At 42.5% G+C, this 27,732-nt stretch overlaps 1 protein-coding gene and 1 long non-coding RNA gene across 5 annotated transcripts in view; one reads left to right on the top strand and one right to left on the bottom strand.

The window, feature by feature from the left end:
- Window positions 1-2,447: 2,447 nt before the first annotated feature.
- Window positions 2,448-27,732, bottom strand: part of LOC125501117 — a 29,026-nt gene continuing 3,741 nt past the window's right edge. The window contains exons 1-4 of one of the 3 annotated variants that reach the window (XR_007278627.1): window positions 24,605-26,590; window positions 14,288-15,588; window positions 7,358-7,616; window positions 2,448-4,493 (exon numbers count right to left, since the gene is read on the bottom strand). This is a non-coding gene — a long non-coding RNA (uncharacterized LOC125501117). Of the gene's footprint in view, window positions 4,494-7,357; window positions 7,617-14,287; window positions 20,831-24,604; window positions 26,591-27,732 lie in introns of those variants that run through there. The other 2 variants (XR_007278628.1, XR_007278624.1) reach the window with 2 other exon arrangements.
- Window positions 22,141-27,732, top strand: part of LOC105688973 (fibroblast growth factor receptor homolog 1-like) — a 41,982-nt gene continuing 36,390 nt past the window's right edge. For both annotated transcript variants that reach the window (XM_012405667.3, XM_012405659.3), the window contains exon 1: window positions 22,141-23,288. The gene's annotated coding sequence lies outside the window, so the exon portion shown is untranslated. The remainder of the gene's footprint in view (window positions 23,289-27,732) is intronic.

Below are 27,732 nucleotides of genomic sequence, written 5' to 3'. Positions count from 1 at the left end.
AAGTTTCGATTATAAATATATGAACGTCGTTTCCGGTAATGAGACGGATCGTGTCCTCACATCCGGGTGCCTGCCTGTGCAGCGTGCAGTACCTACGGGCGCGTGTTGCGTAGGTATATCGCGTTATGCGGAGTACGTGTAACGTACAGTTTCTTTTCTAAATACCTACAGAGCTAAAGTATATAGGCATGCATACGCCGACACGTCTGTAACTATATCCGAATGCAGGAACTGGAGAGTTTAGAAAACCCCCTCTAACTGTCACAACAGCACAGCGCATTCCGGTCTCCATCGCTTTTTACACGCCGAAGGAGAAAATCCATCATCATTAAAAGATGGCGCGTGACGCCCCGCGACCGTCAACTTCGGAATACGCGGTTCTAGCGATGGAAATGAATCCGAGGAGTTGCTTCGAACGTTGAGAAAATCGAGGGATCACCCTTAGTCGGCGATACGAGTCGCGCGGGCTTCGCGATTTTCCCCACAGATTTTTCCGATCGACCGATCGGCGACTCCGCTCCCCTCGAGAGCCCGGTCAACCTTTTTGAATTGCGTATAGACTTGTTCGCGTTTGTGCAACCCTCGTCGCCTTCCCTATTACGAAAAAAAGGGGGGGGGGGGAAACACGGGAGAGGAACGCTTCGTGCCTCCTCAAAGTTTGGGGTGGCTTATTTGCCCGATGATTAATTGCAATCAACAGGATCTGACGTAACGAATGTTCGGTGGATTAATGAAGCTGCAGGAAATGATACCTTACACCAGGTTTTATCTTGGTGACAAATACACACGCAGACGCTTCAAAAAAACTCCACCGAGATATTTTACGTCCCTCGTTTCTGAGTCGATCCATTTTCCGAACTAAAATAATCATCCTAATAATCTCTACCTTCCACCGTTCCCGCATCACGTCTATCCTCCATTTTTTCTCTCTTCTGAAATTTACAATTCGGTGTTTATTGGCAGGTTAAAAGGCAGAAGAGGTCAATAATGTCGCACGTTGATAGAATTTCATTGACGTGGAAAAAAAAAAAAAGAAGAAGAAATAAACGAATTAAAAGTATCATGGGAAACGAATCTACGCCCATTATACTTGGATAGCGAGAGAAGATGGATGGCCTGTGAAGCTGAACAGTAAAAAGGTATTATGGGTTTCGATGTGTATCGGCTGAACCGAAGTCATTTGTACGTAGTTTGTTTGCCTATAGTAGGAGTACGAGGGACGCGTGTTGTTTGATTATAAAAGATGGAAATCCCGTTCCTCCGTTCACAAGGAGCTGCGCGAGAGACCGTAATTGATGAATCGGGAGGCGCTCAGGTGGTAATGGATTTATAAATCGAGGATAACGCGCGCCGGAGACGAGGATATTATAACAGCTGTTGCACGGGTAACAACTCCATGAGGATGTACGAGCGACCGGCGTGTGGTATAACATACGTATACCTATACGTACTTTTTGGAGCAACGAACTTTTGGAGCAATAAAAAATTTTTTAATGATAACGACCTAGCAGATATATACACGATTTACTTTTTGTTTCGTGCGGGTCGGAACTCTCATGCAAACTTCGGTTGCCACGCAAAGTTCTGTTTTTTTCCATTAGATTTTTAAATAATTCCACGGTATAGTCGAATAGATTTTGATTCTCTTATTCTCGGTAATACGTGAAATGTGGATTTTTTTGAAAACGTTTTTTCGATCGAACAGCGCGTGTTAATCGTCCCGCAAATTGCTAGTTAGAAGAAAGAGCGGAAAAAAAAATATCCCGCGGCCAAATTATGTTATAATCGCTGCATAGTTACATTATACGTCGGAAAGAAAAAACCGAAGAAAAAAGGAACGCGGTAGATCGGTGGTGTATAAGTGATATCTGAGAGAGACCGAACCGCGGCAGCCATTTTCTTCTCTCCGTAAAAATTCACCCCACGCTCCGGAGCCGTGGAACGAAGGGGGTAGAATTTTTGAGTTAATTGCGATTCGTGTATTCGAAGATCTGATAAAGTAAAAAAAGGGTTTTTGAAGGACGCGTTACGAGCTGCATCTTTAGAATTTGAAAAGCGTGATTTGGAAACGAAACCAGTGGCTAGATTTGTTTTGTTTCTTTTATAAAATACCGTAGGACGGAGGGCTGTGTAAATTCAGAGGGTACAGAGTAGTCGATTGTGCGGACGTTTGTATTCAAATTTAATCATTTCCAGGAGCTATTCGATGACAACCGGATGCGGTACCTCTCGTGTCCATTTGGCATTAATCTCCCGCAGGAGGACGCAAACGCATACATACATAGGTGTCTGAATATTCATTCCATTCCCGAAAAAACATGGCCCACAATGTAACAGTAAAGAGAAGAAACCTCAACATGATCTTTTTTCAACATCTTCGACAAAATTCTGTACCGAATTTTGAGAACTTTGAATATTATTAAGGCTTGGGTGTATTTTTCGAATCCATATTCGTTGGATTCTTTTTTTTGTCGAACGATATCTAAAGTTGAAATTGAAAATAAAAATCTTTGTGAAATTGAATAAATAAAATTTTATGACAGAGAAACACGAACGTGAAGAAAAAAAAAAACAACGAATTTATTTGCGGTCCGGCGTATAAATATTTTTCGAGTATATTTTTAAAATCCTCCCGAATAAAAAGTGTGACTCTGTAATAAAATGATGTCAGAACTATATAACGGAGAAAAAAGAATTCAAAAGAGTTTCATTGACAGAAAATGATCAATTAAAAGAATGAAAGTCTCTTGGATCTGAGAGAAATAAATGGTAAACACGGCGCTTGTGTGTGATGTGAATTCGCGAGAGGGGAAAAAAAATTTCTTTGTTCTTTTACCGCATCGGCTAACGACATCCGGAAAAATGTCTTCAAGGTCACAAAAGAAGCGAGCCGAGTTTCCGGCGAGTTTTCCTCGGCGATCGAAGTAGCTTGTTTTTACAGATTCAAAGCGTGCCAACTCGTTTGTTAACGGGTTGGAAAAAGTCGTCTTTCAACCGTTTCGTTCTAAGTTTCTCCTTTCCCTTCCTCCTTCTCTTTTTTTTTTTTTTTTTTTTTTTGCTTTTATCCACAACTCTTCGCCACACCCATTTCCACCTCTTCATATGGCGCAGCTTACAACAGAAACTCTACCGATCGTCCGAACCTCAAAGCGATCTGGAGACAAGCCAAAAAACGCGAAGATTTCACCCACCCTGTGTCGTTTTTTCGAGACTTTGCTAATTATCTTTTGATCGCACATTCTCCATAGTACGGCTGAAACAATGAAACCGATTTTATTGACCACGTATGGCTGAAATTCTTTCGCTCTTCGGAGTTGGGAATTTTTCTTACAATTTGCGACTCAGGTATCGGAGGTCGTAATTAAAATTCCGTGTACCAACCGTTACTCGCGTTAACCGTGTCCTCAGCTAGACGGTTTTATCGACGCATCGCGAATTAAGTATGCACAAAGTTTATCGAGCTTCTAGCTTATGCGGCGCGTCCGAGAGTCACGAGTCGGCACACGCGGGAGATGCGACGAGGTAAATAATCGTATTCAAACACAGCGCCAAGGCTCGCCCCGCAATTCAGCGGAAATCGAGGATCGGATCGAATGCCTCCGCAACGTAGGTACGTACCTACCTACTCCGCGGATCGCGACGCTGCCGCTTTATCGTCGAAGAGCTTCGTGGGGCAGAAAGACCGATTCCGATCCTTGGGGCGCGCTAGGAATTATTCTCGGACGCAATTTTATTCAAGTATTTCGGGATTATCGATCAAACGACGTGGAATATATTTTACCGCGAGGGCAAAAACAGCGAGACGCAGAAACGGAGTGCCGGAGTTATATGGCCCGGGTCAGAAACATACGGGAGACGACGATATCGCGCGCGTGGGTTGAAATCTTTCGATAGCCAGAGTTTTCTCTCGGTAGCGAGGCGTTCACGTTACCGCTCAGTCATCTGGGTCTAGTAGGTAGTGGGTCTTTCTCGCAACGGAACTCTAGCTCTTGACCTATCCGTTCACCCGCCCTTCACGGATATACTCGTGTATCCGACTACACAGTGGCCTGCGGGGCCGAAGATGAAAGGAAATAGAGGAGCGAAGGAAGCGGATCCGAATCGAGGACGCGAGCGTTATTTCGTCGTATGTGGATTCGATTTTCTTCAAGCGTATAACGAAAAAGTCGAAATGATTGAAACGGTTTCGTCTTCGCTGCGTAATTTTTTTCTACAAACACATTCTTACAGATGTCAGCGTCGAACGCGAGTACGCGCGAACGGTAATTCGCCGTGATTTACGTTCTTTTCGGTACGAGATGCGCGCGAAGATATTGCGAGGAATTTCAACGCCCGGTAAGAAACCAACGTGCGTCGTTTGACTGCCGCAAGGATGCCGCCCGCCCGCCGACCGTTGCAACACCGTGAATTACCTGCAGCGGCGGCGGCACGATGGACGAGCGTGAATCGGCTGATCTCGACGATATTGGATAAAACGCGCGTTTGTCAGTCAACTGAAAAGAGAAGAATAAGAAGAAAATGAATAAACTTAAACGAAATTGTACTTGAGAGAACGCATTGAAGAATGTAACGACGATATATGTATACATGCATTCCTGCACACCTATGTAACAGCATCTGATTCGCGATGATCCGAGCACATGGAGAATTTTCGAAAACAGAATGAAAAAAAACCTTCATTGTAAATTGTGACGTGCTGTTATGAGGACAGTTTAACGGTGAGCTGAACGTTTATGTATCTGAGTTTACGTATCGTAATTCTGATGCTCAATCTCAACCAATGGACACTGATTGTTGGGCTGCATTAAGATCTTACGCAGTAAATAACGCGATGCAACAATTTAGGAGCGTGGGCGAGTCTCTCGAGCTCCGCGGTGCGAGTAGAGCTGCAGGGATCATTAAATTTTCCTTGAGGATTTAAAATTGGCTCGTCCCTTCCGCATCGAGATCTTTTCCTGTATTTTCGAATAATCTATCTACATATAAAATTGATCGAGTCATCGTCAATTTTTTGATCTACAAAGTGAAAAATCATAGATATCTCGATGGAAAAAATAATTTCCCCCTTGGAAAATTTTCGATTTTGGGTCAAAAAAAAATATTTTATTTTATATGCTATTCCCACGTATTTTGACCTCGGGAATCCGAATTTACAAGTTAAATTGATCTATCTATAAAATTGGTCGAATTATCCCCAATTTTTCGATTTTTGGAGCATAATAATTGAGATATCTCGAAGGGAAAAAATCGTAGCTCAATTTGGCCAACGGATTCGTGTTCCTGAGGTCAAAATACATAAGAAAAGTGCCATACGATCAATTTTTAAAAATAAAAATTTTTGGTCGAAATTTGAGATTTTTCCAAGGGGTACCCCTTACGATTTTTTCAAATTTTGACCAAAAATTTTTATTTTTAAAAATTGATCGTATGGCACTTTTCTTATGTATTTTGACCTCAGGAACACGAATCCGTTGTCCAAATTGAGCTACGATTTTTTCCCTTCGAGATATCCTCAAATTTATGCCAAAAAATGCAATAATTCCACGATAACTTAGTCACTTTTAAAGATAGATCAATTTTTCTTCCGGATTCGGATTCCTGAGCTCAAATTACATCAATATAGACTAAAAAATCAATTTTTTATTTTTGACTCCAAAAAGCTGAAAATTGGCGATAACTCGGCCAATTTTAAAGATAGATTTATTTAACTTTCATATTTGGATTCATGGGGTCAAAATACGTAAGAAAAGTGTCTTTTGATCGATTTTAAAAATACTTCAGTTTTGGCCCAAAAATCAACATTTTTTTTAATAGGGTTTATATGTTATTTCCATGTATTTTGATCGGAGGAATCTATCTGTAAAATTAATCGAGTTATCGCCAATTTTTCGTTTTTTGGAGTAGAAAAATATAGATATTTCGATGGGAAAAATTGGTAGATTGACAAACAAAAACTCTGATTATGCGTGTGAAATTACAAAGACTGACCGTTTTGTAATAAATCTATCAGTCTATGTTATATAATGCATTACGACGCGATGCAAAGGAAATTTATTTGGAATTTTTTTTTTTTTTTTCGATGTACACTCGGTGCCTCTGTTTCTGTACTAAAGGTCTCAAGCTTCAGTATGGCCTCATGGACAGAAATGAACTCGCTGGGTGTACCCTGAACCATTTAAATACTGAATTTTCACATATTTACTTTCTTAAACGGTTTGCGGTTACATGAAATTCGCAGAATTACCGCAAAGGGATGCCGCCGATCAGGTGGATGAAGTGGATAATTCAATTACGAGGTGTGAACAAGATCTTAATCAGGTGATGACAGCTCGTCCAACACCTGCTCACAATGGGAGCAAGAAAAAAATAAGGACTGTGATTTCACACCTCATCATCTATTAAAAAGCCATAAATTATGTTCAAATTCCGGCACGTGCCGGCGATAAAAATGTCTGACGCACGTGTAAAAATAGGGCGTCGCCAAATGTGATTCAATTTTATTGGGTGAGCCAGAGCTTAACACCAAACTCCGCGCGGACTGCATTTGCCCAATGATTTTTACATGTGGATTTTGGTGCGAGAAAGCTCAGCGTGGTGGGAGTGTAGGACGCGAGGCTGTACGCCGCAGAGCGGTAGCAAGACGAACGAGATAGAGAGCGCTCGAGTCCAGCCCGCTAAAATATGAAATCTCGAGCTGCTTAACCCGCCATCACGTTTTTCACTAGATCTCGGAAACGAATGATCGGAATTTGATGATGCATTAAAATTTTGAATACGTGATTTCGTGGCCATGGATTTCATTTATAAATCAGCTTCGTAGCTGTTTTTGATCCACGGATTCGTGTTCCTGAGGCCGAAATGCGTTACAAGGTGTCATACGATCGATTTCAAAAATACTTAATTTTTGACTAAAAAATGAACATTTTTCCATGTCGTTTAGAGTAATCAAAATTCGTAAAAACCAAATGATATCGTTAGCAGCTACATCCCATCGCGTTAGCACCTGAGCGAGGAGATTCGTTGCGTCCAAAGTTTTTAGACCTGACCGTTCCTAATTTACATCTTCCAGGTACCGAGCAACCCTTCAACGCGTTTTTACATCGTGGAATTCCAAGGTGCAGCGCGCATCGCAAGATCCAGCTTATTATCTTTTTGCATATTTGCAGCAGGACATTTCATTTATTTTCAAACGCATCACAAAACTAAGATTCATCAATCATCCGAGTACCAGTAATTTTTCACCGTATTCTCAGCCAAAAGTATAACGTAATACTCACTCATAACACAAGCGACCTGGAGACACACACCGATTTTATAATAATTCATAACGCCGTATATAATGTATACCAGCACCTACCCAACGCAAAGCAGCCGCTCCTCTTTAAAAGAAGGAATAAAACAATGAACGGAAGTGAAGAGATGTTAGCAAGTCCGTCGGCGTTGTCCTTCCGAAATTAATCGCCCCCCGTGTGTACCTGAAGATTAAAATTTCCGAACACCTGACGCGACGTATTCCCCAAAGACTTTTACCTCGGAGGGAAGCATTATTACATGGTCGAAATATTCTCCCGTCCGGAGACCTTGTCAGGAATTCTGAACAGCCATTCGGAGGGGTGCTGGAAAAGAACGTTTCTCAAATTACACACCCGGACATTTCTGTTACATCTTCCCGCAGGTGGAAATTATTGTCATTATATTTATCGATTTTTATTTTCTTCTCGATTTTTCCCATGTTGTAAAATCGCTCTTTTTCGTTCTTTTCTTCTTTCTTTTTTTTAAAAAAATTCTTTTTTTTTTTGCTTTCTTCAACACCTCTTGACTTCCGCTTTCTCCGAGCTGAGCGTGTACGCAACGAGGTATATTTATTACAATCTTTTAGGGTGAAAAGAAAAAGGTCACGTTTGATAAATCATTGACACGGTACACCGTTTATAATATAGGCGTGGGTTATAATTAGCGGCCACCCACAATGTCCAAGTTCAAAATCTCATAATGTGAATAATGGGTGGTTCTTGGTAGCGGACATATCGTAATAACAGGTATATGGCATTCACGTCGTTTGAACGAACCTTCAAAAATTACTATACACCATAAATTTATAAGTTATTATTTCAGTTCGCGTGATTTGTTGTAGTGTCGAGTTACGATGATCATTGATATTGATCATTCGGGTGGGATATTACAGTTTCGCCCATTCCTCATCCGTAATTATGGTGAAGCTCGAAAAAATCTATCATCGCACGACTTTCGGATGTAACTGATAATTATTTTCACCTGTGGAAGAGCTGAACGTGATCCTAAGAAACATCTCGAGTCAATCAAATACTCCTAGTTCCCGAACTCTGAAAATTTTTCACCTGCGTATCATACCCCGCATTGCGTCAAACTATGCAACTTCCGGTTACGTATGCACCGTAGGATTTGCGAGTATCGAATTTCGCCTGCGTTTCACATTGTGTTTTTGTATAATAAGGAAGAAAATGAATGACATTATTTGAGTTTCGCAATTCGTATTTGAGAATGCTCGAAAATTCACGAACACACTTGGGTATATATTTATGCGGATATCTATGTATTACGTGCGTAACTCGATCCGGTTGTTTGCTTCCTGTTTTTTCAAGTGAACTGTTCCGAGCGTTTTGGCCGCGCGGAGTACAATACCGCGTGAGTGAAACGGATTGGACTCACGGGGGCGGGAAAGTTTTTCCTTTTTTCTTTTTTCTTCTCTCCCTACGGGGAGGACAGCCAATTACACAACTTTAACAGAGAAAAGTTGTATTTCGTTTCCTCCGAAAATGCAACGTCTCAAAGGAATTTTTAAAGACCTCGTCATATACACGCGCGAAAATGGGAGGATCGATTTTTACGCCGGAAGTGGAAACGAGGATCTACGTTCGGCGATGATTACGTGAGTAAAAAATTTTCTTCGCTAATTTTTTTGGAGCGTAAGATTTGCAGAAATTCGATCATCGCTCGAACAAGGGACGGAGAAAAAAAATGACGAATAATAATAACGATAACGTCGCGTGGACAGGAAGTTGTCGAACGTAAAAAAACTGACGAGTTATTATAGTAAACACGTGGTGTTCTATGAACCAATAAAACATTATTAGACTACTTAAACTATACTGCGATACATTTATTTATTTATTTATTATTTTACTTCATTTTGCACGGGGATCTGAAAAGTTGATCAGATTTTTTTTTGTTACAATCTTTTTTTTTTCTTCTCTTCTTCAATTTATTTTTCTTACAGATTCGAGGATACGTTCACGTCCCTCGCCGTCCGTTTCGAATTTGAAATGAGGATCGGAGTTTTCGACGAATTATCAACGAAACGCTACTCGAGAAAAAAAAAAAGGAAAAACTGTCGCGGCGAAGGGGAGAGAAAAAAGGAAAGGCAAAAGAAGATAGAAGACGAAAAAAGGTTCGAAGATTTCTTTCAACATTCGACCACTTGTGATGCGTTACTCGTATGAGATGGGTCCTCGGCGGATATAAGCCGGCCATATTGTTTTCAATTCCCAAAACGAATATGCTGCACTCTATTAATTATTCCGATCGCGCGTCGCGCGGCACAACACAATATCATCGAACGAAGAAGGCGATCATCACACGACTCACATCGCTTTGCCTTTGAAAGTTGAACTTTTTTTCAAAATTATTTTCTACCTTTTTTCCTTCTATTTTTCCATCGTAGTTCAAGCGCTGCGTTACGTACGCAACTACGACCCTGGAATATCTACGACCGTTTTAAATGGAAAAAAATGATTCGAAAATAGAGGGGGGAAAATGAAGCGATTGAATTAACGTCGGTATAACTATTACGTGACGATTGTTACTTATGCGCTGCTAGTGTACGCCTAGGTACTTTTAACGGCAACGCGTATATAGTCCGAAGTTATTCGAAACTCAATACCGAGTGGGACGAAAATAAATCCCCGGTAGAAGTCCAAAACAATGCCAGTTGTACGTAGATATTTTAAATATAAGTAGGTACGTACAACGCGCGGTATACCTATACCGATAGGTGGACGGACGGACCACATGATGGATCGATCGATCGGTGGTGCGACGAAAAGCTCGCGGATTTATTTTAAAATTATATATATTTCCGAGAATCAACGCCAAAATTTCACTCGCGAATTATTATAGCTGGTATATGTATTACGTAGGATAGGTATTCACTCGGATGACGTCAAACGGACTATGTCGCCAAACCTTATCGTATATATATAGAATTCGGTTGAGCTTGTTGTTCGCATAAATGATTTTCAATTTAGTATCGTAAAAACATCCTCCGTTTCACATCAACAGCTAAATTATACTCAACGTGATAGGTCATGAATTCGGAATCGAGGGTGTGAATATAATTTTCATACAGCGACGAAATCGAAAGAAAATTTCGAGCTTTCTCCTTCGGCACATCGAGTGCAGGTATACGCGTCAACGTCAAGTTGTTCCGCGATTCGGTGATGCGAAAGGAATTTTATTTTTTTTTTTTGTCAGGGATGCCAGAGAAATGATGTGATAAAAACGAGTAGATAGGAGTGCTTCTGGCGCGATGTGCGTCGTGACATAAATGTGCGTTGGAATTTTCGGGGCGAAGGTGGGTACGTCGAGAGTGCGTTTCAAGCGTGTAAGTACATGCGTGCGTAAGAATCGAATAGGTGCACTCGTATACGTACATGGGTACCTACGCAACGTAAATGCGTATGACTTATTTATAGTAGCAAAAGTCAAGTGCATCTGCAGTAAGCAGAGATGATTTACTCAGATTCCATGTATATACGTGTAACTACTGTATGTGCGTACGTAAGCACATCGAGCCATAACAAATGCGCCTGAAAGCTCCAAGCTGAAAGCTGAAAGCATTACTGTACGCGGATACGCATCTGCCTGCCATATTTGCAATATTCTCGCACTTTATATACCTACATTTGTTATAGGATATATGTATGTACAGGCTTACAGCCAATAAATTCAACGCCTAACCGTTATACGTGCATTTTTTCAATAATGTTTTCTATGTAGTAACGTGCTTACATATTCGGCGCCTTATAAACGAGGTTCAACTACGAGCTGAGTGAATGATAATCATATGTATACACAAAAAATACCAGTTACCTGACAATAGCGAGTCCGCCATTTTCGTTTATTTTATCCACAGTTACTTACGATCGTTTGGCAATCGTTCCGGAAGCGCTTTCGACCTCTTGATAATTATTTCCAAATAGATTCAGACGCATCGTCTGCAGATCTCGTCCTTTTCAAGGTCTTGCAAAGTGGCGACACGAAGATCGAATGCCAGAGCGAATAAAAATCAATGGTTTCCTCGATCACGTTGCACGAACCTTTTTTACAAGTATGTACTCACATATTATTGTCTGACGGAGGAACGTCTTCTTTTGATGAAATTCTGGGTTCAGATTTCTTTTTTTTTTCATTCGTTATTTCATTCGGCAAGGATTCTCCTCCTCCGCGGCAGCAGATGTGCCTTTTTAGACTATTGATATCGCATGGATTTTCAGGTGCAGAATTTCAAGAGGGTTCAATTCTCTTCGATGCCATTTTTTTCCCTCAGACGGCCTCGAAGAAGTTTCCAAAAGATGGCAGATGCGTCCTAGCACAGAATCAATAACGGACTACTGGATAATAAAAAAGCTACAGATCTCAATTCACGACGATTGAACGATTCGGTAATAATTTTTCGCTCCAGAATTAGGAGAGTCGAATATTTTCAACTCTCTGAATAGCCGGAGCTTTGAGGACCATTATTAATAAGATCGCAGTTTGATTCTGTATTCCGACCTGGAATTGGACCGAAAATTGGATGAAAAATGTTGGAAAAATTCCGGAAATTCCATAGTTTCCTGCAACCGGCTTATATACAGTTACGAGTGAATAAGCAAACGAAGTATATAGGATTATTGCAACAGCGATAATATTGACGATTTGGCGAGCCAAAAATATAAGCGTCTCGCGTTATAGACTGGCTCCACAGCTTCTATCCACCTCTTCTCGGAAGACCCTAATAATTTTCCACAGCTGTTTGCCTTTTCAGAATAATATAGACGCGTGTTTTCCGAACCCAAAAATCGTCCGGAGTTACCTCAACGCTTTATTTATTTATTGATTTTTTTTTTCTTTCACCGTGCAACGTCCATCGATTCATCATTCGATTGTACGTAGTAATTTCTCTTTCAATCTCAATGTGTCCACATCAATGGCAAAAAAGATGAAAAAACTAAATTCATTGCTCAATTAATTGGCCAAGTTTTGGGCAGCCATTATAATCATCGCCCTTTGAAGAAGTCATAAATTCCATTAAAATATGCTGCGGAATGCGTCAGAAATAAAGAAAAACGTTCGTCTCGCCCTCTTATAATACCAAAGTCTTAGATTTCTCCGCTCATCGAGATTCCGGTACCTCGTTACAAAAACCAAAAAAAATTGAAAAAAGCGATCGAATCCTGGCCGGCTCTTTTGATTCTCCGTTTTAAATTAAAAAATTGTCTCGAGCTGTACCCACGGATCATGATTTTTCATCTTTCGGTTCGTAATGATTTGAAAATTTTCGGCGGATGATTTATATTTCCTAAAATAGACGAGTCACGATCATCCGCGGCACATCGCATCGACCCCTATACACCGCGCTGTAACCTGCACAGCGGCAACAGAAGTCCGCGGCGCGGTAGTTGCGGTCCGGTCGAACAGTCTGCACTGGCTTCCGCACGATTATATTTATGAAGACCCTTTTTTTTCTGGTGCCGACTGAGGAAAGCCGCGCGATGCTAAAGAACTCTCTAACTTTAGATCGTCAACCTGCGCCCTCCCCCTATTTTGTACTCACCGGTTTTTTTTTATTTTCTCTACTTCTTTTCACTCCCGTTGCATCAGGGTGCAACGATAAAATGGCGACGCGATACTCTTCATCTCGTTTATTTCATTAGCCGAATGAAGATTTGTGATTCGTTAATTGCAAGGCGGATTGAATGGGACAAAGATAGAAAAATGATCTCCCGAAATTGACGACTGTGGAGCATTCGGTGTGAAACATCATCTCGGTTCTTCACGTGTACGGTATAAGTTGCAACTCGTCGGCACCGGGTGGTTATTATTAACTCTTTTGAATTTAAATATTTTCGTTTGAAGATACGAGCCGCTTCATAGAGTCGGAGCTTTTTTCGAGAGGGGAGCGGGGGAGGGGGGGAAACAGACTAAACAGCGAAGGTTCCAGGTACCGCGCGATATGAGGGAAAACGAACGAGCTAACGTGGCGAACCGATGCATTAGGAGAATTTACGTTTTTTATTTATTTATTTCTATCCTTTTCTCTTTCACGTTTTCACGCAACCTCCTTTTGCACGTTTGCTGATTCTGCGATGTCAAAACAATTTCACGAATTTTAGGCGCCAGCGCAACGCCCCCGTACGATTTGTATATCATAGAGCATTAGTAATGGAAATCGGGGGGGGGAAAATTAACCACGGAGATTCATTTCTGACTTACGGCGTGTAAATATGCCAGAGCGAGTAACTTTGACCATTTAAAAATTCATAAAAATTGATGCCGGACACGTGTGTTAATATGTTTTTTTTCTATTTTTTTTCTATTTTTTTTTTTCTTTCCGATCAACGAAAACGCGCGTATGTGTGTCATGTATTTTTGATCCATGTATAATACATCCCTGCGGAATGTTGAAGTTTCGTATTAATCACCGTTATTCTTGGCGGAGCGTAAAATTACTTCCCGCTTAGTTATGCACGTTCTTAGTTGGCGTTACAAATATTTTGTCAGCGTGCGAGCGGCTAAATATCACGCGGAAGTGCGCAGCGATGTGAAAGAATCGCACTTCACAATTTCGAGAAGGAAAATTGAATCTTTTCTATTCCCATGAGCAGCATGTGCCGTCCACCTGCTGCGAGCTACGTAAGGTTAGTCAAAGTTAAAAACTTAGAGGAATCGAGCGACCATATTTAACGATGGAAGGAAGTGATGGCTGACCGGAAGCCACGCACAGAGATGTGACTGCCGCCCTGAGCGGAACGTTCGCATGAGGAGGGTCACCGACCGATTCTAATAAGCTTTATACCTGTATCGATGAAAACACCGTACGTGACACTCTAACTACAATGGGAGCCAATTCTTATGAGGAAGATCATCGCATCGCAGCCGCTAAGATGGCCACCGAACGTGATCCAGCTAATCGCTCGATCGATCGATCGGGCTGTCGGCAGTCTAAAAAACATAAAAAACATCCAACGGAAAATACGACGACAAATACCTTTTTTACCAAGCTCGTTTTCGGGTCGAGCTTCCGAATGGCCATATTTTCAGAAAAATCCTCGACCTACTCGATCTCGAAGTCGGTTCTTCCTCTCCTCGTTTTCTCGTTTCCTTCCGATCTTCGGGCACGATTTCGCCGGAGGCGAATGATCCACGGGGTGATATTCCACCACGCCGGTCGTTTGTGTAATACAGTTTATGTATTATGTTTATCCTGAAAACCTACGTCAACACTGGCTTTCAACACGTTTCGCAAAATTTCACGCGTTGGATTTCTACGCGCGTGGGTCGAAGAATAACAGGGGAGAACGAGGAGGAGGGGAAAAACGAGAGACGATGACGGGGACGGGGACGGGGACGGGGATCGGAAGCGTTTCCTCCCACGGGAACAATTTTTCCCACAAAATGGCGAAACGTCTACCACCGGACAACCAACTGTTGCCGACCACCGGGCCGGAAGAAATCTCTGACAATTTTCCCGATACACGCCTTCGCGAACCGAATTTTCAACCGTGTGAAAATTCCTCGTCATCCCGTCGAATACCTTATCGCACGTGATTTTACATATTTTTGCTCAATGGAATAAAAAAATACAAAAAAATACAAAAAATAAAAATAAAAAAGAGTAGGTGGGAGACTCGCGCGTTGATGCGCGGGATGTCTTTTGAAGTTTTCGTTACGGATATCATATTTACCATTTCCACTATTTTTCGAGGCCTTTATAACGGTGTCTTCCTTTTGTCTCAACTGTCACAACACTCCGTCGGGCTTGTTTCAGCCTCTTTCTTCCCCAAACCTCAGCACCTCCGTCTTTTTGCGTTCCCTTTCCGAGCAGCGGTGTATCTTACGCATCTCCTCGTCCTTGAGGGTCAGGAATAAGAAAAAAAAAAAAAAAAACAGAGAAAAAAAGGATACGAACCAAAAAAAAAAAAAAAACAACCCAGAAGAGTCGAAGAGTGCAGGTCCAGCGGTCGGCTCCGTTCCTTCGGTATACTTACGTATATAGTATTCAGGGATGGGGAATCCGGGATCGTAGGGATCGCGTATCGAGTTACTTTTGACGCCTCTGCAGCCTGCAGGGCCTTTCGCGACTCCAGTTCTCCAAGTTCTCGAATATTGCTCGTAACGACTTCCATCTTTTTGGCGTCCCGCTTCGCGATGCCCTTGACGGTTCGACTCGTCAACTTGTTGCGTACGCTGTCGACAAATGACCGGGCTTATCCGCATCCGAAATCGCGTACATCGTTCTCGTACCCGAACCCGCGAGATTCCCAAACATTTTCGTATCGCTGGGATCATCTGGAAAGAAAAAAAGGACAAAGAAAAAATGAAAAGGAGACTGAAAACTCTTCTTCTTTTTATTTCTTTCAACACCCGACTGTCGCCTCTGAGCAAACTAGACTTTCAGGGTCAGATAAGCGCTTATTGGCTTTAGTCTTGATAAGCCGATATCAGAGGCTCAACTAACCCAGGATAATACACCTCTAATCTAAAGAGATCCTTCGCCTTTCTACGTATATATACGTACAACAAACATTCCACTTATTTATCCACTTTTTCTCTCTCTCTCTCTCTCTCTCTCTCTCTCTCCCTCTCTCTCTCTCCCCCCTCAGATTATTGACGCTCCGTGGACTATACGTTTGGAACGAACAAAATTTGTTCGAAACTTTCGGGGATCGCGATCGATTTCGCATGTCTTCGGGGTCGAAGGTCTGGAAGTGATCCAATGAAATTCTATTGGGTAATAACTTAGAGACGCTTCGCAGACGTCCGTAGAATTCGGTGCGTCAGAAATTAGCCTCGAAGGATGTATGTACGCGTACATACGTATTTCTCTGGGACGTCCACGTGTACGTACGTAGAGACATCGTACGTACATAGGTGGTTACTTACATATGCGGGTTAAAATCGGGTGTCCTATTCCCGTAACCAAGTTTAGCCGCTTATTCCTTGAGCGGTAGACCAGCGATTCCTGCTAGTTAAAAACGTATTATACGTCGCACGGAAACCCTACGTCGCGTCGTAGAAAATACCGGGATGTGTAGCGAACGCGAGGAAATGCGGATGACGTAAATATAGAACATTGTGTTCCGGTTCAGACCGTTTCTAAGTAATCACTTCCTGCGGTTTCTTTGGGTGCCGCTAATTTTTCCTGCGGACACACAATGATCGTTGATAAATATAGGTGTTCAATTTGGATTATCTAAAAATATATATAACTGTATAATACGTCTGTACGTATGATCTTCGCGGGTTTTTCATCTCTTCGAAATTCATTCGACGCGTCGGAAATGTTTTGTTTTTTTTTTCTTTCTTTCTTCATCTCGAACCAACGCCGAAAGAGATTCATAGAAAAGTCTTTGTCAATTCACCCCGAAAAACGGGAAGTGCTCGTGATTTTTGCGGATTTTTTAAAACGCGTGCCACACTAGTTATGGCGCTTCGTTGGCGACGGAAACTTCCTCGATTACCTAGTCGTCGTCCGGTATTCTTGGGAAAAGAGATTCATTTTAAACGAAATTCTCGCCTCGGTTTCGCGCAGCTAATTTTTATTCTTATTTCAGTTCGGTTTACTTTTTTCTCATCGTATTCGGCGAGAACAAGCAGATTAACCTCGCCGAGGAGAAAGTAAAAAAAAAATAAAAATAAAGGAGAATCCCGAGGCTCTTCTTTCGTCGCATTCCCGAAAAATGGCGGAGCTGCGGCTCTCCGGAAATTTGTAAAAATAAAATAGAAAAAAAATACGCAACCGAAATTGGGGGAGGTTAATACCGCACGGGTATAGCGCTATAAGAAGGAACAAAAAACAGTCGTAGTTCAGTCATCGTACGGCTAGTAAATTAGATTAGTAAAAACAAACGGTGAAAAGTGTGCGGGAGAGACTGCACTTCCGGAATCCAATGTACCCCGTGGTAAAATTCGTCGCACGGTATTTCCTTGCTCCATCTTATTTTGCCCGAGAAACAGAAATGCACCGAACCACTTCGTTATTTCAATCAAACTTAACTTACGAGCTACCAGTCTCCTAGACCACCTTCGCCCTCGCCCTCGCCCTCGCCCTTGCGGATGACGGAGTTATGACGACTGTTTCCTGACTTTCGAAGAAGAAGAAGAAGAAGAAGAAGAGAAACGAGAAAAAACAACGCGCTACCCTCTCGAACGCCACGAACGCTATAGGTACGCACCCGACAAGAAAACTTGGGACGTCGTTTTTAATTGTCTCTATAAATTATGGATCAACTTCCAGCTCACGACTAAAATTATATCTCGAGCCGAACCTGCAACAATGAGATACTTATAAATTCCTAGACGAAAGTTTCTACGTGACCGTCGAAATTGAATAACGATTACGGATTCGCGTCACGAAAAGCGAACGGCCGATCGATACGAAATAAAATCGTCTTCGAATATCTCGTCTTCGCATTCCGTAACTTTCGTATTATTACGCGTACCGTTCGGCGGAGGTTGACAACTTTTCGGTATGAATGAACCACGGAATTTCGGACCACACACGGCGAATTTAACCAAATGTGAGAATACCGCATAGCCGTGTCCTACTACGCGGTATAGGTGCATGTATTCACCACGTGGGTGTATCTGCCGCGTAGGTATTTGGGATCCAGAATACAAGCTTGTATTTGATATAATGTGCACAAGAGACGTCTGACATCTGCATATAGACGCTAATTGTGGAGTGGTTTCGTATAGAGGGTAAAAGAAAAAGGCGAGGAACGAGAAAAATAAAAATGAATAAAAAAAATAAAATAAAAAAATAAAAAACAAAAAAAAACAACGAAACGAATAGAAAAAGAGAAAGAGGCAAATGCAGAATAGAAGGTATGGAAGCCTTGGTCACACACCGTCGCCATTGTCGTTGCGCACAGTACAGGTCTTCAAGGTGACGTGGTGGAAGAGTTATTTATACATGCTAATTCGCTCGCGACCAACTGAATGAGATAAGAAACAAGAAGAACGGAATGGAGAAGAAGAAGAAGAAGAAGGCGGAGTGGTATAAAATAAGGGAGAGTAAGAGAACGCCTGATGCGAAGGGTGAAGATCTGATTGAATTCGGAATCGCGGTCGACCTTCGATTCGGTGGAAGAGCGAAAAGTTAATCGAAAGAATAGAGAAAGAAAAAAAAAAACAAACGTCACGTAATCCCGCCCCCGATCTGCACGGATATATGGCATATTTCTCTGAAGCATGTTACAGCAGCTGTAACGTCTTGTACGCGTACGTATTATACATTTGGTAAAACAATACTTCGCTACGCGATACCGCAGTGGTCGGTTTCAGATAACATCGGCAACTCGAGGTGCCGGAGAAGTAGCCGACTCAAATAATCCCCTTGCGCCCGGACCGGCTGAGGATATACCCGGGAGCAAAGGACGACTACCGGGCTACATCCCCACATCCTGCGGGCACGGTGAGAGCGAACCGAGCGGAAAAATGACGCGCGCGGATTTATATTCACTGAATTATACTTCCGGTTACACGGACGAGTTATTTATTGCGACACCGCGCTATGCCAAATATTAATCGAAGATTCCTGCGGTCGAAAGTCAGTAGCATCGGGTGAAGGAGGATGGCGAATATTTTTCGCCGTTCGTCGAAAGATCGACGAATCTTTGTTCCGAACGACGACGGAGATCGCCAGAGGCGGGGCCCGCCGCGTTAAGGACGAAGGAATGAAAATATAGGCCCCGATGGCAACGACCCCGTGAAGTCTAAAATAATTTCAACGAGTTATTGACCACGGCAACTGTAGATACATAAATATTATACGAGCATACGTCATGTGGAATGATCTGTCTCGTCGGGACCATTCGTTAAAATTCAAATTTTATTATCGCGCTTTCATCTCTGGAGTCGGGATGATGCCCGCGAGTTGTACGTAGTACGTAGTACAACGACGATATCGGTTATTATTCTCTGTAACCGTCGCGGGTACGTTATCAAGATCGTATCGGTGAGATGCGACAAATTGTTCTTCGATAATGAAGACTGAAAAGTTTTCGTACGTCGCGGCTGGCCTCCTTCTTTGGAAAATTTAAAAAAAAAGGACATTCGGGCGGTGCCATATGAACACGCGTGCGGTATTATACATTCCTAAACTGATTAGGAAACTTTGCACGCCGTAGACCTAAGCCGCTCGTAAAATTGTTCGCAAGTAGAATTCGAAGCGGATTATTAATAGAACAATTTATAAAGAATGAAATAGAATTATTGAGTCTAGTGTTCGATGTATTTTGAAATACCGCACATGAAATGAGCGGCAATTACCCTGAGTCAGAGATAAATTGCGAGGGTTGATCGAACGGAATGGAAAAAAAGGGAATTATCGTTGGAATCCCCCGCGAATCAGAGTTCGTAAAGAATAATGACAAAAGTAAACGGAGTCCCCGAATATTTACGTCGCTAGCCGCATGCGGGAAGAAATTTGGTGGAATCTGAGGAGATTCGTGTCGAAAATTGTCTACCCAAAAGTCTGTGAAGTTGTAAACGCAGAATTTATCGCAGATCAGTTGAAAAACTCTGGGGAGATTTACGGTCAGAAAGACAAGTCTCGAAATAAATTCCCGGTAGACGAGTCGAACGAGTTGACGACCGGTTGAAAATCGTAAGAAGCAATCATCGACTACTTAATTGTCCAAAGATTGATCGCCTTCGTATTCGGAATATCTATAATATCCTGAAAAATCACACGTGCCACACCGCAGAAAATAACGACATCGGAGACGATTTTCTTTTCTCCCCAAATTAACGCGTGAAGGTGATCCTTCAATCCGTCCGTCTTGATGGGATAATGTTTTTTCATTCCAGTGGTTGAAAAAGAGCAACTGAAAAAATTGCAGCCCGACATATCGTAACGCTCGCAACTAGAACCGCGTGCGTACAATGACTGGGTATAACCTCTCTGGATTTTATGCGATAACGGTCCAATTAAGAGTTATTAACCCTTTCTTGTTACGATTATTACATCTCGTTAGGATTGATTCGGAGAAATAAAATGTCCAACCGCATACATATATCAAAGACCGTTGCGGAGTGCACGTCTCGCGGGCGCAGCTTCGATTTTTACGAAACGATCAGATCTCGCGAAATCAAAAGAAGAAAAAAAAAAAAAATGTCAACAAGATCATCGGTTCGTTCTCATACACACTGAATAGGTCTTCAATTTATTCAGATACCGTTGCTGAAGATGAAGCGATTATTTTTTGAAAGAAAAAAATTTCCCGATTTCCAATATTTTTGTATCTAAAATAGTTCTGAATTTCTCCTTTTTTCAGCTACTCATTTTTCAAAAACCAACTTCACCTCCATTTCATTGCGGAACACGTGTAAGTATTTACCTATACGAGCGAGTGAAGAAAAAAGCGAAAAAAATAAAAAATAAAAGGGGGGGGGAAAAGCAACCAATGATAATAATTAGTAGTTTTGATGTCGCGCGAGTAGGTAGCGAGGATGCTGCCAGTATGTTCACATCGTTCCGCGTTCGTTATACCCATTTGCATCGGTATTCCTGCAGTACATAGTTCTATAAATATGGGGGATGGTTGTACGTACGTACGCGCGTACATTACATACCGCATATATATATACACATATAATACATACGATCTTATGTATATATACAGACCAGAGTTACTTTACACGTAACTGCAGTGCGTTGTGTATATTTATCCGCGTGTATATATATATATACTGTACGCGGCAGATGCATTATACGGTACATACATTAGCGTTGCTACCGCGACTGCAACTCTAACTGCAACTGCACGGTAGCGATCGAAATTTCAAAAGTATTGAGTGTCACCAACCGGAGCAACGCACCCCGGTGCGGTGGTTGGATGCGGACCAAATGCAGAAACACATGTCGAAAACGTGTCACTCTCCTACTCGGAGAAAATGAGGGAGAGGAGAAAGCCGAATAACAGGCGGGAAGGAAGGAGACGGAAAAGAAAATAGGGGTGGTCGTGAATCCCTAGGGCGACGGTGTCCCGCTACCTGCTACCGCGTACGCCTAAACGCTGCAGCTCAAACTATTCTCCATATCGCTGATATATATCCTCGCTTCTAACAAAACTGCGTACGTTCCACTCCTTCGAATCTTTGGAGCGAATTTTTTTCACATCTTAAAAGAGCGATAGATTCTTCGTCGGATAAATGAAAAGCTCCCTTTTCCGAACGAGCTGACGGAGTGGCGTTCAGGAGTCAGAGAGAGATCAGTGATCTCGAATATCAAGAGGTGCGTGATAGGAGTGAAAAAGGCTAGACGGGTAAGAAACGGTTTTATATTTATCTATCGGCACTTGTCGGCGTTCGATTCGATACACTGTGCAGACTACCCGTACGATTGAGCTTTAGAGAAAGAAGAAGCAAGCGCAGACGACGACGGAGTTCACGGTTAGAGGTCCGAGGCGAAACTTTCGTGTGCGTATTACACGATCCGCGATGCCGTGTACACAACGTGGTGTACGTACGTACAACGAGCGGATTGAGTACCGTCGAATATACGCGCGTAGGTTACGCCGCGTTTTGTGTCGCTCGGAGGCGAGCCAAAGAAAAAGTGAATAAAAAGCGGAGGGAGATCGAAACCGAAGAGAGAGAGAAGAAAAAAAAAAAAAAAGGCAAAAAAACAAAAAAAAAAGGAAACAAGCAAAATGAAAGAAACGCGGGTGCGGGTGGTTCACGCTGCATCTTCCACGCATAACACACGCACGTGTGACTCCGAGAAGAGTTTTCTTTGGTGGGGAGAATTTTGACGGAGTCTATGGAGGGGCGACAGAGGGGAAGGGGGTTGTGGGCGAGCGGTTATTTCAAGCATTGGTCCGGCACTTAGCCCCGAGCCGAGCCTTCGAGCGCATCCCAGGCATCTTTCCTTCCTTCGGTTTTAGTTGTAGTTGTCGCGGTGATCTCGCGCGAGTGCAGTGCGCGCGATAATCTTTGCTAAAGAGTTGATAAAATTTCACATATTTTTCTCGACGGTTTTGCGACGGTTAATACGAGATCAACGTCGTCCTTCACGTTTTCGGTGAAGAAATATTACCCTAAAACCGAACAATCCGTGAATTTCAATTCAAAATTTCCCGCCACACTTTTTTTTTTAAGGACTTACGAAGCGCTCACGAGTTACACGGTGATAAAGCGATCGCTCGTTCTTCTGGGTGCGTTCTTCGGCAAAAACGAAAGTGTTCGCCAAAAAAAAAAATCAAATTTTCTTTCATTTCGGACTATGAAAATTATCTCCTGTGCGCTATGGATCGTATAAATCTGCGGAATGCTACGTATAAAAGTGTTTAAAAAATTCAATCGTTCTAGCAATTACGTTGAGTGAAATCGTGATCGATCGCTATATACGAAAAATGGGCCCGTGTTTTGTGTGAGACTTTAAACTTTTGGTTAATTTGAGAAAAAAAAAAAAACTTGTGAAAATAGTAATCGTCTAACGACGGAGATCGAGCGTTCAAAAGTGACCCTAACAATCGTGAACCCTGATGTGCAATATTTTTTGAAAGATCGTTTTGGATTTGTTTTATAGCCCGCCGCAGGGGGCCCAGTTTGAAAGAAGAGCGAGCAGATTGGACGTCACGGAATAAGCCGGCTAGCGAGCGGAATCTGACAGCGGCCACGCGCGCGCGATATCGCCGGAAGGAACGAAAGAGATCGAAGAGGAGAGGAAAAAAATTGCCTACCGGGTTGCCGGAACCGGAAGTCTTCCCACTTCCCTAAAAACTTCGCGGGCATCTTCGTCGCAAAATTTTCAAATTTGAGGAACTGTAATTGTAAAAATTAAGGAAACGCAGTGGTCAGCGGAACGTTTCGAAAGAGGGATTACAGTGTCTGCAGATATTGACAGAACCATAGCCTTGTATTTTGAAAACTATAAAAACTAATAAAAGTTTTGTCGAACTTTTTGTAAAATTGATAAATTCAAAATTGACGATTCTTCGGGATTCCGTACCTCGATCATCGATCTCTTCGCATCCGTCGATCTGGTAAGTAGACTCAATCGAAGATCGAGTTCAATTGGTTTTTGTTTTTTGAAACGTACGACTCGCTGAACTACCCAAAAAAAAAAAAAAGGAAAAGAAAATATCGATCACGCATCGTCAAAATTTCGAGCGAGTGTAGTCGAGGGCGGCGATCGGATCGAACCGAATCGAAATTATCTTTAATGATTCTCCGGCGGCCCTTCGGAATGCGAAATGCGCGCGTAATAAATGATTCTCGTATTAACACCGCAGACGTACGCAGCAGCGGCGGCAGCAGCAGATGCAAACGAGTCTGCATACGGTGCACGTACGATAGCGGGGAATTTAATAACGAGCAACGGAACGCCTGAGCATCAATTAAATTAAATACATCTTATAACGTCGTTCAATTCGTTATTTGTATCGTGGCTCTGTTACTCTAAAATTCGAGCTTCAAAGGTACCTTTGTACTCCAAAGTGTCGCGCCGCGGGTCTGCGACTCACCAGACTCGACGAAAAGCGCGTCAAGTACCTCGCCCGCATGACCGAGCCGATTGTTCGCCAGCCGAAACGAAAAAGTAACTCGAAAAAGCGAACGCAAAGAAAACATTTCGAGCAATCCAACTCCGTCCCGACGATAAGCCCCGCGCCATTTTCATGCCTGATAAACAAATAAAGAGTCATCTCGTTTGGTCCAATCTTTTGTTTCGTCCAATTGCGAATCACGCGTCCCTTTATATTCGTGGTGTGATTATGAATTCACGTCCATCAGGTTCGCGAGAGACGCCCTCGACGCTTCTGACACTCGGCGTAACGGAAGTACCAAATTTTTTTTCTTCGTTTCTTTTCTTTTTTTTTTTCTTCATTTTTTTCAAGGTGCCATTTACATGCAAATTGGACGAATTACTTAATTCAGCTTGTTAACCTTACGATAACTGTCTGCGGGCTGGCGATTTACGGGACGGATAGGAAAGAAAAGAAAACCTTCATTTTTCTTTCTGTCTTTTTGAATACGCGCACTTGGAAATTTCTGAATTCCAATCGGAGTTTGGATATCTGCGCGTGAATATGTTCAATGTTTATTTCTTGTTCGACAAACATTTATATACACGAGACCGATCCAACTTGAAAATGAACAGTGTGCGGTACAGAAGCGGACGCTTTCTATATATATATGCAACCAACCATCATCCATTATACTTGCGCAAAATTGGACACTGTCCAAAAGTTACACTTTGGACTACCGAGAACTCTGCGCTACCTATACCGCATTGTACTTCGATCGTGATTATTATTATTATTATTATTAATATTATTATTCCCAATTACTCGGTACCCACCAGAAACTCCGCTGTGACGGCGACGAAGTCTGCGGTACGCCCAGGTCATTCGTTCGGTCAAAAACTTGGACCCGCAACACCGGGATTCTCGAAACGTACACGTCGCGAGAATCGCTTGATAATTCATAGAACGGCGAAGAATAAATTACTGCAGGTACGACTACTTCTTGTCAATGCCGCGCTTATCCGCTTAACATCGCACAGTATGAAAACGTAAGAGAAAATTCTCCGTTCCGCGCATCAGCGTCACTGAGCAGCAGCAGCGGCAGCAGCGAACTGTCGATACCGGTTCAAACGACGTGACAAACGGCTACGGGCAACGTCCATAATACGAAGAAAACCGGATAACTATACGCACCTAGCCGTGTCCATATTTTTAGCGAATCATAAAATGTCATTTACGAATAGCGAGAATTATTTGCAGAGGTAAAAAATTCGCCAATCCGCAGATAATACAAACTCTTCGCGAATTTGTAAAAAATTTCTTCTCACTTCGATCGGAAAAAACGAAGATCTGGACCAACGTAATTTTGGGGGTGCAGAGGTGCAGACGGGGTCAAATTTTCGTCATGAATCGTAGGGAGATGAATGGCGAGGAATCGCGAGGCGCTTTGACGCTGGTTATATAATTACGCTCGCATCGGTTGAAAACGTAGGAACCGATCGGAAAATAAATTTAGATCACCGATGCCCATTTTTTTTTTCTTGTTTTTTTTGTTTTTTTTCTATTTGCCTCGAGGAATGACGAGAAGCGGAGTTTAGGATCATTTGGCCACTGTCGTGTTTTCCGGCGGGACGTTAGCCGCAGCCGCTGATCGCCGAGGAGTATAAACGGAGTATCTGGATGTTATTAATAAAATTATATACAAATAAAAATAGACATTTAATATTTCATCGGGGTTTATAAGTACACCGTAGGGAATCCTTACCGAACGCACACGTTATGGAAGCGTAAAATATATATCCAACATTTTTACGACTACAGGGCAAACCATAATAAAATCGACTACTATACACGCTGTACTTTTTGAGGTCATACCGTACGCGGGGAATATGATATATATCCGTACGGATTCGGATGAAGAACCTGCATCCATCCCGGGTATCGGTTGTGTTCGCCCGCGTGTTTCCCTCGACGTATTTTATTTAGTACGGAATTAGTTTCACCCTCGGCGAATACGCTCGCGATTATCTCTCCTCCGTTGCGCATCGAGGCCCGCTCCTCATCTTCTCCTCTAAAAGGATAAATTATTTTTCAACACGGACCACTGGGCAAAATTAATGATTCTCAAGTATCGCGCGGCTGTCAAGTGGAAGTCGGTAGATGTATCGGCAAGGACGCTGCTACTCTCCAGTTGTTTTTTTTTTTTTATTTTTCTTCTCCTCAAATTTATTTGTATTTCTCTTATTTCGCCCTTTTGTTTTTCCCTAGTCTTTTTTCGTTCAAACTTAGCCCCGCTGTGCCAACGCGCGCGCGCGCGCTAGCTATTCGACTTCCGGTGGTCGATCCCCGCTTCTTCGACGCGCAAGAACGGTAATGACACCGAACCTACGCAGGACGAAGGACACGACGCGCCGAGAATAACAATTTAATAGATACACGTTTGCGATCGTCGTGCGGCCGCGTGCGCAACTTGCATTCTTTTCTTTATTTGCTAATTTTTTTTCCTCCCCTGTACAAGTTTTTAACTAATTATACTTTGAACCTCCTCATCCGCATCGCCCGAAGATCCGGTAGCCATATTATTAATCTTTCGATTCCGTTTTTTTGTTTTTTTTTCTCTCTATCGGTTCGAAGCGCCCAAATTAGGCTGAAATAAAATTGAAAAATGAACGAGAAAACAACCACCTCCGACGGAAATGACGTTTTCTTTTGTCGCCTCGATAAATGACGATTGGAAAAGTATAAACAGAATGAGAGAGAAATACGTTTCGCTAATATAATAGTCGATCGTCGCAAGATGCGTCGCGTTGAACTAACTAACTAACGAACGAACCCAACGAACGAACGAATGATATGTTGTATTTGCACGACCGTCATCTGTCTTTACTTAGTAAGCCGCATTAAGCTGGTGCAGCAGCAGTCGGGAGTTGTGCAGCGCAGCAACTTATTGCATTATTGCTTCTGAATTATCCGGCGCACGCGGAGATGCACCGAGCACGGGCTTATAAATATAACCGTAACTCAAGCGGAGCCTACGTAGCTTGCGAGTAACGCAGCGAATGCAATAATCCATGTACATAATATATAACTTACACGGACACTCCGCGTAATCAATGATATCTACAATCGATAACGAAGCGAATTAATCGCGACGCGCCCCGCCAACTAATTAAATACCGCGACGGCGAATCTTCGACGCTCGAATAGTCGAGAGTTTCAAAAGTACCGGCAACGACACGTGACCGTTCGCGTACAGCGAAGAGAAAATAAAAGTTCGAAAGAATAAATCACAAAAAACAAGCCCCAAAACTGACGAGGCTAATTTATTATTTCAAGTCGCATCGTATACCCGTAGTTTATTGTATAACGTAATGTAACCAGAGCCCTAAGTTTTGCCGTTAGCGGACCCCCCCTCGGGAGATCTTGATTTGTTCTGAGAAGCTCCGGTCAATTCAGAATCTCGTTTTGTTTCTGCATATGCTCCGCTCGTACGACGCCGCTGCAGCGGAGCGTCGCGCGTTTAATCGAAGCAACGAGCTCTGATGAGTGATGAAAACACAGGCCGATTGGCGAGTTGCTTCGTACACGTATAATACGCTCGGTACAATACGCGAATAACGAGTCACTGGTACGCGTCTTCGATGCGTGTAAAAAACAAAACAAAAACAAAAAGAAAACGACTGAAAAATAATTAAGAAACAGATTAAAAAAATTAACTATATGTAAATACAACGTACACCGTAGAGACACGTATACCCCCGTAACGATTTCTATTTACGAGCTCCTTATTTATTAACACTGCGGTAATTTTCTTTTTTTTTCTCAGCCTCGTTGTTCTTATTGTAACCATCGTCATTATTATTATTATTATCATCATCATCGCGTTGCATTGTCGATGGCGGGATTAATTTTCATTACGCACCCGTCGTTGTCCCTCAACATCCGACCCGCTGGGCACTATGTG

Source organism: Athalia rosae, chromosome 1, assembly GCF_917208135.1.
Source record: "Athalia rosae chromosome 1, iyAthRosa1.1, whole genome shotgun sequence".
NCBI lineage: Eukaryota > Metazoa > Arthropoda > Insecta > Hymenoptera > Athaliidae > Athalia > Athalia rosae.
The sequence above is the reverse complement of the archived record's forward strand: the minus strand, read 5'-3'. Positions and strand labels throughout refer to the sequence as shown.